This window comes from Oryx dammah, unplaced genomic scaffold (assembly GCF_014754425.2).
Source record: "Oryx dammah isolate SB20612 unplaced genomic scaffold, SCBI_Odam_1.1 HiC_scaffold_18, whole genome shotgun sequence".
NCBI lineage: Eukaryota > Metazoa > Chordata > Mammalia > Artiodactyla > Bovidae > Oryx > Oryx dammah.
In genome coordinates, this window is record NW_024070202.1 from 61,952,334 (window position 1) to 61,969,552 (window position 17,219).

A 17,219-nucleotide genomic window follows, 5' to 3' on the forward strand; every position below is an offset into this window, starting at 1 on the left:
AAGTATATTACTGAGTGCAGTACAAAGTGCTTTACAAAGTGCAGTGTATTATGCACTTTGCTGTACAGCAGAAATTAATACAACATTGTAAATCAACTATATTTCTACAAAAAATTTTAAAAAGAAATTATATTGTAGAAGAATATATAGTAATTCAGAAATAGTTAATGAATAGGTAGATTGTGTTATATACTGAAAGATTTCATTTTAAATGTATATATAGATATATAGATATTTATATGTGTGTGTCCCACTTAAAAAATTTGGAAAGATTGACATTAAAATATTAACTAAGGTTTTCTTAGTGGTACAATTTTAAGTACTTTCCATTTTCTTCCTTGTAATTTAGGTAGTATGGATTTTATAAATTTTAAAAGGACTATTGTTTCTCTTTAAACATATAAAGACATCCATGTACCTTAGAGAGTTTATACTTTGTTGGACCCCATTTAATTATTGCAGATATATCCCCCAGGTTTTAAATAAATCCCCTTAACACTGCACTAATTCTTTCAGGCCTGAGAAAGGGCTGCCAGGAAGAATAGGATCTGACAGGTCTAGGACTAGGTAAAGCAGGTAAAGTGAGTTGCTGAAGTGCAGAGCTGGATCCCATCTTTATTTCTGTCCACTGTAGATTTTTTGCACTAATTCTGGTTTTTAAAAATATTAAAGTATTATTATTCTTGAGTACTGAGAATTTTGGCAACACACACCTTCCTAAATTTTGCACCAAAGGTGAGTGCCTCATTCATTTCACCAAAGCCCCAGCCCTGCCCCTCAGCAGCCCCCTGCACTCTCTGTGCTCCACAAGCAGCATCTTTACATATACCGCTCCACCTCCTATCTAGCAGGTGCAGCACCCTCCCAGGAACCAGCAAGCAAACATGGGTGCTTTGGGTGGAGTAAAGGATGGCAGCGATTCTGAACAGTCTTGGAGCACTTCCTTTGGCCTGGCATCTGTGCAAAGCACTTTGCCAATACTATCTGAATCCGCACAAACTCTGATAGGTTGGGTAGCGGAGAATGCTATGCATCTCCCAATATCCTTCTTTCCTCTCAGTAACAGACTTACCAAACTGCAGCTGGGGACATAGCAATCCAGAATATAGACCACATTTCCCAGACTCTCTTGCAACCTGGTATGGCTGTGTGATTAAGTCTGAGACAAAAGAAAGTAAGAGAACTGTGTAATTTATGGGACAGGTCTATAAAGGGGAAGGCCATTCCCTTCTTGCCTGCTTCCTCATGGAATATGTGAGTGAGGACTGGAGCTGCAACACTCATTTGGCATAGATATTAAAGTCACCATTAAAAATGGTGTGGTCATGTGGAATCTCCATACCTGGCCTGGATTGCTGTGTTATGAGAGAGAAATAGACTTCTATCTCAATAAAACCACTGTTATCTTGGGTTTCCCAGGACTTGCAGATCAACCTAATCCTAATTCATTCTGATAAATGTTATGATGAGTCCACTTTGTAGATGAGGAAATGATTCAGAGAAGTTAATCACCTTTTCCAACTTTGCACAGCTATTTAGTGAGATCAAAATCTGAAGCCAGAATGTCTGACTCTCAAGCCCTAGCTCTAATCCTATGCTATTAAAGTTCCCTGTTTTAGGAAGATTTCCAAATCTAAGCAAAAGGCTCAGAAGCCTAGACTTTTGATGCTCATTCTTATGCTGTTCTCCAGCCCACGTCTTAAACCCTTTGAGGGCTTCAGAAGGTTGAAAATGGCTCAGCAGAGAACAGGAAATCCTTGTAAATGTCTTCTCAGCTACTACCAATACCTTGCTATGTCCTCAGACTGCCAAGTGACACCAGCAAGTGTTTATTTGCATGGTTCCTTAAGGATTGTCCATTGTTGTTTCCCAGGACAAGTTACGCAGCTCTTCCTACAATGAGTGGTAGGGGTGGGGATGGGGAAGGGCTGCATCTCTGCAGACACTTCAGAAATCCCACCACTTTGAGACAGTCTCGAGGAAATCCAGTCCCAGCCTTGGAACAATGTGTAGCCCTGTGGCATTTTGACACTGGGCGTCTCTTCACTGTTGAAGTAACTCAGCACGTTGCAATGTGTTTATCCCCTTGGGTCAGGTCTATGCTAAAGTAAGTTCATCGCCTCTGCTTCTTCAATAACTGATGTCTGATACATCATCTGAATGCATTTCAGGCTTATAAGCAGTTCCCTGGATCCACAGGCAAAAAGCTTTCACCATCTCCCCCTTCCCCACTAGTGACCAGTATCTTAGCATTAATGCATCTGATGGCACCAAGCCTTTGTGGCCTGAGCGAGGACAGTAGCCAAGCAAGGATTGAAATCACATTTTTATTTACATTATTACTTTTCCACAGCTTGGTTTCCTTCAGGCTTTTGATCTATTAGGCCACACCATTTAGTCTGGACAGAATCCTTGAATTACTTTACTTTTTCTTCCAAGACTCTCAAAGAACTTGATAAACTTGTACTTATTAAAATATTCATCAGTAGTGTTAACATATCAGGGATAAAAGTGAAACACTGCTTAATGTGGAAGACAGTATACAGTCTCAAGTGTAGATTTCGTGACTCTTCTGTGAATAATAATCATTGTTTTAGGAAAACACTGAGTTTATCCAGCCTTTGTTAGAATCTCCTTATCATATAATGGAAATGTTAAATCTGAGCCTTCTTGTGAAGTAAACTCATATTATCATTTACATATGTCCAGTCATGGAATTAATAAAAGCAGATTGTCTTGGATAAAACACATGGTTAACCTTTAAAATAGATGTGAAAATAAGATTATAAATAATTGCTCTTCTTTACTGTGACTATTGGGTTGTATTTAGTGCCAAACTTTTTTGACAGCTTCTAAGGAATAAATTGTAAGTATATTGAAATTGTTATCCAAGTACAAGCTGCCACTTCTGTGTAATGGCATTTTTTCCTCACAAACTGTGAAAGAAAAGGAGCCATAAAGAATCAAAGTAGAATCAGAGGGATTTGTTAGAATAGAAATTCTGATTCCTTTATTCTACTTCTCATTTATTGTCAGACAATAAGTGAATAAATGCTGACTAAAAAAAAATCAAAAGATCCATTTATCTTTTGATAAATAAAATGTGCAATGTTCTCAACACAACAGCTTAGTTTTGGAAGAGCTACCCTCAATGTACTACTCACTGGTACACTCTAAATGACCTTCTGTGTATTTTAAGAGTGAGGGAGAGGAGGAGAACCAAGAGAGTAAGGCCAAGCGATATCCACTGTAATTGCGGAAGGACCCAAAGAGGGCAGGAGGAAAAGTTAATGCCATCTCTTCTTGGACCAGCTGGGATGCTTGTGTGTTACACAGAATTCCTCGGAAGTCCTTTTCCTGTGTGGTTCTGAGTGAGACGGGCCACAAGAGACATCTGTGGCGGTGGCACTGCAGCCATTGCACTCCAAAGGCAGCTTGTATCTCCCTTACTGATGACCTCCGGGTTCACCGAGTCAGAGAAAGAAGCTCATCTGCCAGGACAGAGCCTCCAGCTCCCATGGGATCTCCCCCTTCAGCTTCTCTGAGTCCTGGGCCATAGGTATGTGCAGTTCTGAGGGGAAGGGTACTGCCTTCTGCAGATTACTTGTGTCCACCAAAATTACAGGTGCAAAAGATAGACATGCTCCCCATTTTTCCTTGTGGGTTCCAGCATGTCCTCGCTCTCCTCTACTTCACTCTAGTTTGTCTCTCCTACTGCTGGCCCATCCACTTCAGATGCAAAGACAAGCCCCATCTGGAGATTCCTTCACCAACCCCTACAACAGGTTAAGATCTAATTCTGTACTATCCAGTATAGTAGCCACAAGTCATGTGTGACTATTAACATTAGAATTGATTGAAATTATAGAAAATTAAAACTCCAGTTCCTCAATTGTGCTTGCCACATTTCACATGTGTACCTAGTGCCTATGTTATCAAACAGGGCAGATACAAAACATTTCTATCACAGAAAGCTATACTGAACAGTACTGGTATAATTCCTTTCATATATTCCTTATTTCATATCATTTATAGAAATTGTTTTTCTCTGATCAAACCCTAACAGATACACTAGCATTTGGTAAAGACTGGTCTGGGTCAGTTATTTTCAACTTTTTGTTCTCCAGTACCTATGATGGATATTATTCATAAGTGTGACACATTTCTATGGCCCAATTCTGATTTTGACAAAATCTCTAGGTTTCCACAAGAAAGAAAAGAAATTTTTTGGCCAACCCAACATATGGCCCTTGAGAAAATATGAAAGGTGCTCGGACAAACAAAGAGGGACAGTCCTCTCTCTGGACAGAGACGTGCATCACATATAAGCTATCATCAGGCCCTCTCCAATATTACTCTTCCTATATACATTGGGATCAGTCAAAGCTTTGTGTGTGGAGGGGAGTAGAGAAGATGCTGTTCTTCAGCACTCTGTCTTTCTCCTTCTGTGTGCCATTTCCTACATGCCTGCTGGCCCACCCAAAGGAGGGCAGGGCACTTCCCATAAGCAGAGGCCTGAACTGATTCTTACCATGTTCTGAACAATAGCACAAGAGCTTCTGCAGGTGGGAGACAGAGAGGTATAGTTATTGTTTATTTTTTTTTAGCTCTGGTTGTTTTCATTTGAAAACCCTGGTTTTGTTAAGTTTTTTTTTTTTTTAAATAATACTAGCAATACAGGCTATCTGCTTGTATTATTAATTAAATAATACAAGCAATACAATCTCCTTCCAACTTTAGTAAGAATGGACCCTGGGGGTTTGGGGGAGCAGAAGTTTTACCTTGTTTTCCAAAATAGAGTTTTTAGGTAATAATCAACAGATAATTTCATTATAAAGGTTTATTTAAAACTTAATAGAAGTCATGGTAACTTTTAGAATTCACTTCCCTAAAACAGCCTTGATTGAGACAATTTAGAAGAACACAAGTGTTACGGGATGAATTGTGTCCCACTCCCTCCCCCCACCAAATTCATAACTTGAGATCCTGATCCTTGCCTCAGAATGTGATGTACTTGGAGATTGGTGGGTTTGGTTTAGTTGCTAATTCATGTCTGACTCTTGTGACCTTATGAACTGTAGCCTGCCAGACTCCTCTGTCCATGGGATTTTCTAGGCAAGAATACTGGAATGGGTTGCTGTTTCCTTCTCCAGGGGATCTTCCCGACCCAGGAATTGAACCCAGGTCTCCTGCATTGCAGACAGATTCTTTACTGACTGAGCTATGAGAAAAGCCCGTACTTGGAGATTAGGGCTCAGGAAGCTCAGAATTACCTTCCAAGAAGTTTGATTAAATATAGTATTATGTCCAACAAAAAAAATCCTCTAACCATATTACCACAAAGAATTACTAGGATTGCTGTATGATTATCAGTTTGATTTTTCAGCCTGTGTTCTGGCACCTGCAGACATACTCAGGAGTTCACCCTGGACTTCACAGATAATATACTCTGTATGGGTGTCAAGATTATTTTTACGATTGGATGTCGTTTTTTTAACAGTCCACATTTCTAGTTGCAAAACAACCAGAATCATCTCTAACCAGTTAAAAAGTGGCAAGAAGACTTATTGAGGGATATGAAGGAATTCAGACTTGAGCGGATGCCCTAGAGAAAGGGGCTGGAAGCTCAGCGCCTTGTACCAACGCTCAAACACTTCAGAGAAAAATGGCCTGATGAGGAAATCATGGTCTCTGCTGCTGGCAGGCATGAAGTACCAGGGATTTACCTTTCCTGCCTAGCTTATTTCACCTGTTTTGAAGCCATTTCTGCAACAGGATCTTATGTATGGAAGCCTTGCCTAGGTATCCCTGATTGCTGGACATCTGGGTCATATGCTGTGTTCTAGTGGCAAGGGAGGCAAATAATTTATACTCTAGGAGACACAGGTATTTCAGTTAATAAAGGGGGTCATTTAAAAGTTGATAGGCAGGCAAAAACATGACAAATGTCCACTATAGACCTTGAGTTATTTACTAACTATGCTGTGCTTTGTTTAACATCTAAGCCTCTAAAATGATCAGAAAAGTCATGTCAGATAGATAAAAATGTGATGATGAGAAACAAAAACCAAGTCAAATATTTTCAATCAGATTTTCACTAGAGCATTAAACAATACTTTCCACAATCAATACATGTTCAATATTCTCGGAATACTTCACAAGTGCTTATTAATAAGTAAATAAATGTTGTCAAATAAAGTGGTCTTTTTCCTTAGTGAGAACACCAAAACCATCAGAATCTAAAATGTTGGATTGTAATTCTAGCTCCTCATTTTCACACCCTCTAATGGTGTCGATCTCATTCAAGAACATAGTTTATCTGTTGCTATGGTAACTTTGTTTTCCAATAGGAAAACTGGGACACATGTATCTTACCAAGAATCTTGGTAATTGTTTTTGGGCACAAGAAGTAAGTTAACAGATGCTGCTCAAATATTAAAATAAACGTTTTGATGGTTGATGGGAACAAGAGAACAGAATATATCAAGCCAGGACTATTCCATATGGCACCCCACTCCAGTACTCTTGCCTGGAAAATCCCGTGGATGGAGGAGCCTGGTGGGCTGCAGTCCATGGGGTCGCGAAGAGTCAGACATGACTGAGCGACTTCGCTTTCACTTTTCACTTTCATGCGTTGGAGAAGGAAATGGCAACCCACTCCAGTGTTCTTGCCTGGAGAATCTCAGGGGCGGGGGAGCCTGGTGGGCTGCCGTTTCTGGGGTCGCACAGAGTCAGACACGACTGGAGCGACTTAGCAGCAGCAGCAGCATTATGTGGTCATGGTACAAACACATGGTAAAATGAGTATAGCATTTGCTTCAGGAAGAAGTTTTGTAGGCATCAGTTAATTCAGTCATGCATTCACTTTTCTATTTTAAACAATATTTCCTGAGCACCTACTATGTGTCAGACACTGATCTAGGATCTCATCTTATGTTCCACAAAGGTTTTGCAGTCTAATAGCATAAGACAGATAGGTAAACAAAACAATGCAGTAAGAGTTTGAGATTCTAGGACAGAAATTTTACAAGTCTGCTTAACCACACACTGCATTATAATTACATAGTGAAGTGAAGTCACTCAGTCGTGTCCGACTCTGCAACCCCATGGACAGTAGCTTACCAGGCTCCGCCGTCCATAGGATTTTCCAGGCAAGAATACTGGAGTGGGCTGCTATTTCCTTCTCCAGGGGATCTTCCCAACCCAGGGGTCGAACCCAGGTCTCCTGCATTGCAGACAGATGCTTTACTGTCTGAGCCACCAGGGAAATGTTAATTACATAACAAAACGTGAATATAACTTCTCCCTAAGTAACTACAAAAAAGTTGTGTATTAGTATCTTATTCCCAAAGCATAGGAGATCTCCAAGTGTTTTGAAGTCAGTTATATCTGCTTTTCTGTTTAAAGACTTCGTTAGTTTCACTTTGAAACAGTAAAATGTCAATACACATCCAGAACTCAGTAGATAGAAGATTTCATTAAATACAAAGGTAAATACCATGATTACATTAGCTCATGTACAGAACAGATGTCTAGTGAAAAGCAGTCCTTTTCCCATTCTCTCTTAGGCAATTAATTATTTTAAGGACTTCTTCAAAACAAAACAAACATTAAATCTTCTGTGAAATCTCTGAGAGACCTCTTCAGTGTTCCTCCTGAATTCACACATCTCTACGGGAGCAAGCATCACCTTATTTGATGCTACAGTATTTATTTATTTTTGTCTGTCTCCCATCCTGCGCTGTGCATTCTTTTCTATCCTTGGCACTGAGGGCCTGGAAGATGAGCAATCATCTTGGAATAAATGGGCAGATGATGGAATAGATGAACGCATCCCCTTACCAACCAGCAAAGTGTGAAGAGCAGTTTTCTAGTTGAAAAAACCCCAGCAGGGGTTGGACAGGCAGCCTTGGGTTGGAATCTGTCTCTGCTACTTATTGGTTCTAGGAACTTGAGCAAATCACACAATCTTTCTTGGCCTTAGTAGTTTCAACTATAAGATAGGAATAATTAGTAGACCATGACTCAAAGGCTTGCTATGAGAATGAAGTGGAACAATGCTGTCAAAGACTTAGGACACACTTGCCAATACTATGGCTGATGCTCAGGGAGTAGCGGAAAGATTCATGACTGATATTCCGGTGGATGACGCCGTGTAGCACTCTCACATTTAGGGCCACTGAACTTTCTGAGTAGAACAAATTGTACATTTGCCCTTTGGCTGCTATTTGCCTTTGTCTCATATCCCTTCATAACATAGAATCAGCACCTCTGCCTGTCCCAAACCACAGTGCATTTTTGAACCTTTGATAAGATAGTTTTTATTAGTAGTAGTAGTATTTACTGCTGTAGCTCAAATTTTTCTTTCTTTGCTTCCCACTGACTTGGAAGGGTGTTTGATAAGAAAATGCCCCCAGTTTAATTTGAAAAGCCCAGTGTTCTAATTCATCCTGAAATATAGAAATCCAATAAGCTGGCCTTCTTATATTAAGAGCCTGAAATCACTGTATGGCAAAGTTTGGGGAGTAGAGGAAGTGTGGGCAGACCAGGTGGATGGTGGGAAATGGCAAAATATGCCCCCACCTCCACTCCAAAAACAAATATACATGCAGTCTTAAAATAACCAGAAATGTTTTTCCTTTTTCTCCTCTGCTGGATGCTCATTCTGAAATTGGACCAAGTGGAAAAACACAAAGCCCTTCAGATTTGTCCAGCTTTGTAACATTAAATTGGGATGGAGTGTGTGCTGGGGCGGGGGTGATTTCATAATACAGTAAGTGGAACCTTTTAGCTTCAGTAAGTGAGTCTGACTCAGGAATGCAGGCGATTGTATCTCCAAAAAAATCAATATTAAGATGCACAATTGCTCCCCTGATATTGAAAGAATTAGTTGATCTACATGCTAAATGACAAGCCTCTTGATAACAGGGATTATGCGACCTTCCTTTCCAGCCAGGGCTGCTGGGGACTGTCCCTTAGGTCCCTAAGGCAGAGATAATCTAATTAGAACAACAAAGACTAGGACCATTTGAAGAGAAGGCAACGTGGGGGTGGGTGGGGGTCGGGAGGTGACAGTGTTGAGTCTTGTGTTGGCAGGGAGGGGCTCACTCAGAACAAAAGCATGTAGGTGGCGAGTTGCTGGGGAGTGAGGCCCAGAGGGGAAAGGATGCCTGCAGAAAGGGTGGACAGAGGTCACTTCTAAAACATGACTTAATCTCCACTTTGGCTCCACAAACACTGCCACGCTGGCTCCCAGACTCTGGCCAGACTTGACGGAACTAGTAATCGAGTCTCCAGACATTCAGACACTCAGAGGCCCTCCAGCCAGTCACAGGAGAGAAGGAAGGGCCTGGGAAATACACGTGGGCCTGTCTGACCCAAGTCCTCTGCCTCCACTGTAAATTCCCACCATCCCCAAGGTGGGAAGGTTCCAAGGAGCAGGCCCTGGTGGAATGTCCACCTGTCCACATCAGAAGAGAGAAGTCAGACTGTGCATTGCATTTTTTAGAAAACTAAACTTCTGTCATTTAAAGAATGGTCCTCTCTTCTGATATAATGTCCTTCTCGTGTTTTCGGTGGTAAAAATTCCCTTTGAAAATCTATGAAACTGTCTTTTTAATCAGACTTCTGTGCAAATGTTTTAAAAAGTTTACCCTCATAGATTCCTTTTTACTTGGGGTGGGGGGAATAACAATGGCTCAAATAAACTTTGTTCCTATTTCCTACACTCTCCATAATTTTTTGCTCCCAAGGTAAAAGGAATCCTAAGGTAGTGAGACATTCATTAGGTTGATAGTTTACCCATTTTTAAAAGAAGAGCTCTTATGTAATCAGGTCACTCAGAAGGAACCTCAGTGTGTACGGACCGTGGTGTGGACTAAAGCAGGCGAGTTCTGACTCTGGGGCAGAGGGGGCTCAGAATCCTGCCTTCCAGGCCTCCTCTTCAAATGCCCTGCCCCCTCACCTGGGGGGCAGCCCGTGTCCTTCACGCATCACTGGGCTGTAGGTAGTGGGTGTGCTCAGTTCTGGGCCAGGCAGAGAGGACCTGCTTTCCTCTCTCTGACTGTTCATGGTGTGGGGAGGTTTAACTGGCCCATCACTTAAAAATGAGGTTTCAAACCCTAAAAAGCTGAGTGTACGTGAGACAAACTTTTCCACACCTGGGACAGTGCGGAAGCTGGTGACTTACTGTGATTCATATGAGAGACCTTCTTACTCATCTAGGAGGGCCAAGGTGGCCTTGGAAGTCACTCAAAGGTTCTAACGGCACTCCTGCTCCATGTGGGAAGTGAAGGAATGTTGCTGAGGAAGGGGGTGGATGATGGAGAGGAGTCATCTGCAAACACTACCAGTCCTACCCAAAAAGAAACTAGGAAAAGACAAGAGTCCTTAATCATAGTAAAAGAGCCTGAAATTTTAATTCTTCCTGCACCCTCCGTCGAACACAAATTTATGAGTTTTTTTAAGAGATGGCCACTGTATAGATAATACATTAATTTACTAATATTTTTATACAAAATAATATTAGTGATAATTGTTTGTGTTTTATTTCTTGGTAAGAAAAATTTGCAGGTTTTTGCTGAGGGGAAGAGATTACAAACATTTTGGATGAAGAGCTAAAGCAAAAATCTTTAGGGATATTATTTATATCTGACTTCCTTGCTAAGTTCTGAAAAACAAATCCTAGAATAAATGACAGTCAACATCTGCTTAGGTTGAGTTAAAAGTGTACTTGGAAGGCTTGAACGGTATCTCTCCTTGACTTACTGAAGTGCCAAGAATTTCTACCAAATGAGATTGCTTAGGCATACACTTGGGTTTGGTTTATAGAAAATGCTGCTTTTGTTAGAACCTCAACATGATTGAGTTTAATAGGAAGTCATGGCTGAGTGAATGAGAAGGGAAGAGGTAAAGGAGAGGGCACCCTCAAGTGTCACTTCTCTTCTGTCATAAAATATCCATGCATATGTTTAAAACATGGTCCAGAAGGATACATGCACCCTAATGTTCATTGCAGCACTGCTTACCATAGCCTAGACCAAGTCCATCAACAGAGGAACAGATATGGAAGATGTGGTGTATATATACAAGAGCATATTACTCAGCCATAAAAAGAATAAAATATGCCATGTGCAGCAGCATGGATGGATCTAGGGATTGCCACGTTGTGTGAAGGAAGTCAGACAGAGGAAGAGAAATAGATGATATTGCTTCTACAGAGAATCTTAAAAAAAATGAGACAAATGAACTTACTTACAAAACAGAAACAGCCTCACAGACTTAGAGAACAAACTTATGGTTACGATGGGGGAAGAGTGATGTGAGAGGGACTGTTAGGGAATGGGAGATTGACTGCTATATTTTAAATGGATGAGCAACAAGGACCTATCTTACAGCATACACACAAATTAAAATTAAATTAGCTGTCCACACTGAATTCTAATGTCAATTGCTGAAGCTTACTGCACTCCACAATTCTTGGGAGTAACAAGAAACCTTTCCTAGTGGAGGAGAAAAGACTAGCACAAAGGAAAAACTCGGGCACAGAGCCATGCAATGTAAGTGCTAAGCTGCATCATCCTTTACAGCTCAGCTGATACCTGTGTGGGCTGTGGTGGTCAGGAAGGCTCTGTGAAGACACAGGGCTTGTGAGAGAATCATGGAGAGTATCCTGGGCAGGAAAATACAAAAGAAGAAAGTTCTGAAGCAGAACTAAGAGAGACACTGATGTGGTTCAGTGGAAAGTTTGAATCAGGTTCTAACCTCAGCAGAGGGCCCTTATTGGAGAGAAAGGAAAAATGAGTAAGATGAGGCCAGATTATAGAGGGTCTTCCTGTCCAAGTCAGGGACCATTGGCACTTCTCCACTTTTTTGTCCAAGAAAGTCATCATTAATCGCTCATGGCACTCTTTCCTTCTCTGTGCAGCTCCAGCAACTGATAAATGATAAGCTTGGCCTTCAAGATGAAACCTATTTTCTACTCTCATCCCAGGCCAACATCTTTAGGCTTGATATATAGGAAATGGGGAGCTGTTGAGTGAAGAATAGATTAATAAAGAAAATATGAGTCTCCAAACTTGCCAGTTACCACTGGTATCAGCCTTTCCTCACGCAATTATTTTTTTTATCTTTTAATTGGAGGATAATTGCTTTACAATGTTGTGTTGGTTTCTGCATACAATAACATGAATCAGTCATAACTACATAACTCCCCTCTGTCTTTGGACTCCCTCCCTCTTCCCGTCCCACCCCTCTAGGTCATGGAAGCAACCTAGATGTCCATCGACAGGAATGGATAAAGTAGATGTAATATACAATGGAATATTACTTAGCCATAAAAGGGAATGAAATCAAGTCAGTTTTAGTTAGGTGGATGAACCCAGAGTCTGTTTGATAGAGTAAAGTAAGCCAATTGCATTTTGAACTGGAATTAAACATAATGGGAATAACCCTGAACTCAAATTTGAGGTTCAGTTCAGCTACTAAGTTCCCCAATCTGTGCCTCATTTTCCTGATCTATAAAATGAAAAAATTGAAATAGGTTGATGGGTAAGGTCTGTTCTGACATTGGCTTTTTAGAATGCTACAAATGCTAACAGGAAAGCAGCCAGGCTGAGCCTTGCTTAGGCCTCCTCTGGGAAGGAGCGGGAGTGCTGCACAAGCCAAGCCAGCCCTGGAGTGCAAGAGGAAGCTGAAGTTCTGGCTAACCCATACCCTAAGTTAGTAGCTCCTGGATAACCGAGGGTAAGTGCCATTAGATGCTGTTTTTATTAGATGATCCATATGGTACAGAACAGGTTTAGGCGCCTTGAGGTCTCTTGGTAGGAAGTTGATGAAAGGCCTCATCTGGAAACAGCTTTCTCTTAAGGAGCAAGGCTAGTGGAAAAAGTTAGTATATCATTGTTTGTTTCCTTCTGGATCATCATAGCCATGTCTTCAGCTTCACATGGCCAGTCTGGCAGATGTCCCCACTCAAGGGGACTTCCCAACAAAGCAGCCTTTCTCACTGATATGACGTCTCCTGCTTCCCTGTTCGCCAGCTTCTTTGGCCTCTGAGGGATGCATTTTGGAGACAGGAGATGTAGCAGGATGAGGTCATGGCTCCTTGCAAAAGGACAGGAAAACTGTGCCTTCCTTCATGTGTGGGGCTATGCACTCTTTACCCATGGAGCAAACGTGAGGGTATCACCTCATTTGCCATGTCAATGTCAACAGATCCATTGTTGGGAACCAGCCTTACCACTGACTCTGGTTAAACTTCAAAAATGCTGACAGGCTTAGAGCCATGGTGTTTGAATGGCTGGCTGGGCATTTTGTTGATCTAGCTTGACCTAATTTCCTAATTTGTTAGTATTCAGGCAGGGCCATGATAAGATTCTGTGCTTACCTCTTGAAATGTGCCTTTTGTCAAGTTCCCTACTTGTCCACTCAGGGGTTAAGTATTCGAGACCCCATACGGAAGAATTCAGCATGGCAGGAATGTTTGTCTTTCAATTTGCTGATTTTTAGAAAGCTCTTTGACTGATGCTTAATAAAATAAATGTTCTTTGTCTACCAACGCTTTTAAAATAAATCTTGGAAATACGTGGCTCAAACAATAAAGGAATGAACTGTGTATTCCTTATTGATATTTTACATTGCATCGTTCTGGGGTTCCCAGGAGTCCATGACCAAAAATGAAAAGCTGATTTGAAAGGAGCTGAGCTTGTTTCTCTCCCTCTCTTGAATTGAGCTTTGTCATATCCATCCAACCATCCATCCATTAATCTGTCTTTCCTGCTGTCTACCCATCTGTTCATCCATCCATCTATCTATGTATCCATCCATTTACTCATTCACTTATCTAACAAACATTGCCTGAGGGTCTCCTCTGTGCTTAGTGCTGAGTTTGGCATGGTGGACAAGACTGATCATCTTCTACCTCTACAAGGCCGCAGCTGGAGGGGGCCCATGTTTGGGAGGAGCTATGATGGTGGAGACTCTCTTGAAGGTGTTGGGTTGCAGGTGCAGCTGGTTTTCTGTAGGCAGGCTAGACTTTGCCAGGGTGTGCAGTGCTTTCTTCTGGGTTTCTGAGCTTTTAAAAACCAAGAAAATTTTCCTGTGGCCATGGAGTTTTGGACTCTGTCTTCAGGAGTTTTAATCTACTTTGGGGAAAAGAATAATGAACATTGATGGAGTCCTGTTGACCCTTCTTTCTTTCTGTGTGGTGAACAGACACAGAATACCTAATGCCTAATGTGGGGCCTTAGGTTTGGGACTGTCCAAATGAGCACTCACTCTGACCTCCTCAAACCTAGTTTCTCCTTCCCTAAGTTGCAGATGATTATGTTTTCTTTTTCATGTCATTACTGTGTGGATTTCAGGAGATAAAGCATATTGAGTGCTGAGCACAGGGCCTGCCCTGTTATAAACTCAGTAAATAGGAGTTTTCACTCTTATTCAACCTAAGAATGAGTTAGGACAGAGCTCTTTTGATTTCATGAAGGTGGTTAGTAACTCTCAGTAACCAAGATTTGGACTTAACGCATTTTACATTTATACATTTCTTAGCAAAAATAGAGTTCATTGCTGTGCTTTCACATAATAACCAGCAACCAAGTTAAGGTTTTAAGCAAAGTAATGATTATCTTTCACATAACTTACAAATAGGATCCAATTACTTTGTAATGGACATTAGCATTCTCTGTCTGTGTGTGTATTTCTGGGATATAAATATGGCTATGATCCCCTTAACATTTTACCTAAAATAGCACTGAATTATGACTTAGTTGAAAATAGTATTGGTTCTGAGTATAAGGGAGCAGGGGGAAAGGGAAGAATAGAAGGGTTTTATTTCCTAGCCGACAGTGAACTACCCAGCTTTGGCAGAGAAGATCAACAGCTTGTATCTACTAAGCAGAAAAGACACAAGTTGGGGCCTACTGTGGGCAGAACAGTGTTTGCCACCCCAGCGCCTAGCTTTCCTTTCTGCAGCGGGGTCACACTTCCCCTGAGAGGCATGCCCTCCACTCCACAGGCAGATGTCAGCATGTAGAGCCCCTCCCCAACCTTCATGATTTTCTGGGAGAGTATAAGATGATCTTTCATTTGGTGAGAAGCCCCAAAGCACCCCAGAGGGAGAGTGGCTGGAAAGTGTGTGTGGTTCCTTGCAGGCCCAGAACTGGGCAGTGATTAGAGCCAGCCTTCCTCTACCACATAGCAGTGGCCTCCTTGACAAATTTCCTTTATTAACTTGCTTTCCTTCTAGTCCTCAAAACCCCTAAGAGTAGTTGTACTTTTACTCTGGGTGCTTCCCACACTGTGACTGTGTTAGCTTCCTATTGCTATTGCAACAAATTACCACAAACTCAGTGGCTTAAAACATGTTATTTCAGAATTTTCACTGATCAGGAGTCTAGGCATGGCTTAGTTGGGTCTTCTCCTTGGGGTCTCAGATGCCTACAGTCAAGGAATTGACTGGGTTGTGTTCCCATCTGAAGACTTGACTGAGGAAGAATCCATTTCTGAGCTCATTCTGGTTGCTGGCAGAATTCATTTCCTTACAGCTCTGAAACTGAAGGGCATGGCTTCTCATTGGTTGGCAGGGGGAAGCTGCCTACAATTTCTCCACATGGATACTAACTTCATCATGATGGTAAGAAGAATCTCTAGCAGTGAACTCCACTAGCAAGATAATCTTTTATAATATAGCACAGTCATCGGCGTGATATCCATCACCTTTGCCATATTCTATTGGTTAGAAGCAAGCCACCCACCCACATTGAAGGGGAGGGGATTATACAGATGTCAACACTAGAGGGCAGAGGTTGGGTGGCCACTTTTAAGTCTGTCTGCCATTGTGACCTCAATATTTTTCATTTGAAAATGAAAAATATTTTCAAATGATGTTCTAGTGGCAAAGAACATTTGCAAACTATTACCCCAGACTTTCTGCCTCAAACCTAACCCCTTCTAGAGGAAGTCCTCGCCTAAATCCAGCCTCCCTTCTGCAGGACCTGGCTTTCAGCCTCACTTCGCATATCTTGTTTTCCAGAGACACTTTCCAGGAACCATCTTTTTTTCTAGTCACCAGGCACATAGACTTCCTAACATCACCCTCAAGTTTTCTTCTTTCTCCCTCAGTCATGCCATTTATACCTTGAGTTGCTGTGCATGGCAGCCTGGTGCAGACCATGGGTTCTGGAATCCAACTCCTCACTTCAAATCCCAGCTCCATTATTTATGACTCATGTGACCTTGAACAAGTTAATAACCCTCTCTATGCCTTCATTTCTTCATCTGTAAGATTGAGTTAACACTAACCATCCTCACAGGGTTACTGTGAGCTGAATTAAATGACGCCTAATAAACATGGAACAAAGTCATTCACATTCTAACATTGTGAGCAATCACCAAACATTAGCTAGTATTATTGAGCCAGAACTTCTACTTCTTTGAGAGGTCATCAATTATGTTATCATATTCTCTGGAACTGGTCTTCCTCAGTTTCAAGTGGTGAATTTTAAAAACATGTATCAAGATGAAAGAAAGAAAAAAGCTTGTAGTCAGCTTCATTTTGATTTATTTTTATCTAATCTGTTTCATTTTTCTATGGATGAGTGTAACAGGATGAGCAGTATCTCCTGTTTCTGATACTTGGTTAAAAAGAAAATCACTTTCCCAGAATTCTAAAGTTTTATCTGAACGGAAAGATCCTCTTGACCTTTTTATGCTAGGTTTATTTCTTCTTTTTTTTAAGTTTCTTTTTTTTTTAATGACATTTATTTATTTATTTTTGTTGTGCTGGTTCTTTGTTGCTGCGGGTGGGCTCTCTCTAGTTGCGGTGAGTGAGGGCTACTCTTGGCTGCGGTGCACAGGCTTCTCGCTGCAGCGGCTTCTCTCGTTGCAGAGCGCGGCTTTAGGCTCATGGGCCTCAGGAGCTATAGCATGTGGGCTCAGTAGTTCTGTCGTGCAGACTCTTGGTCGCTCCCGCTTCAGTAGTTGTGGCTCATGGGCTCTAGAGGGCTGGCCGCGGCACACAGGCTTAGCTGCTCCAAGGCATGTGGAATCTTCCCAGACCAGGTATCAAACCTGTGTCCCCTGCATTTGCAGGAAGATTCTTATCCATTGTATCAACAACCTACGCTAGGTTATTTCTTGATGTAGATTAGTATCTTTGAGCATAGACTGAATTTTTTCCTCTGTGATAGAGGCTTAGGCTTTTACTTTGCTCTTTGCCC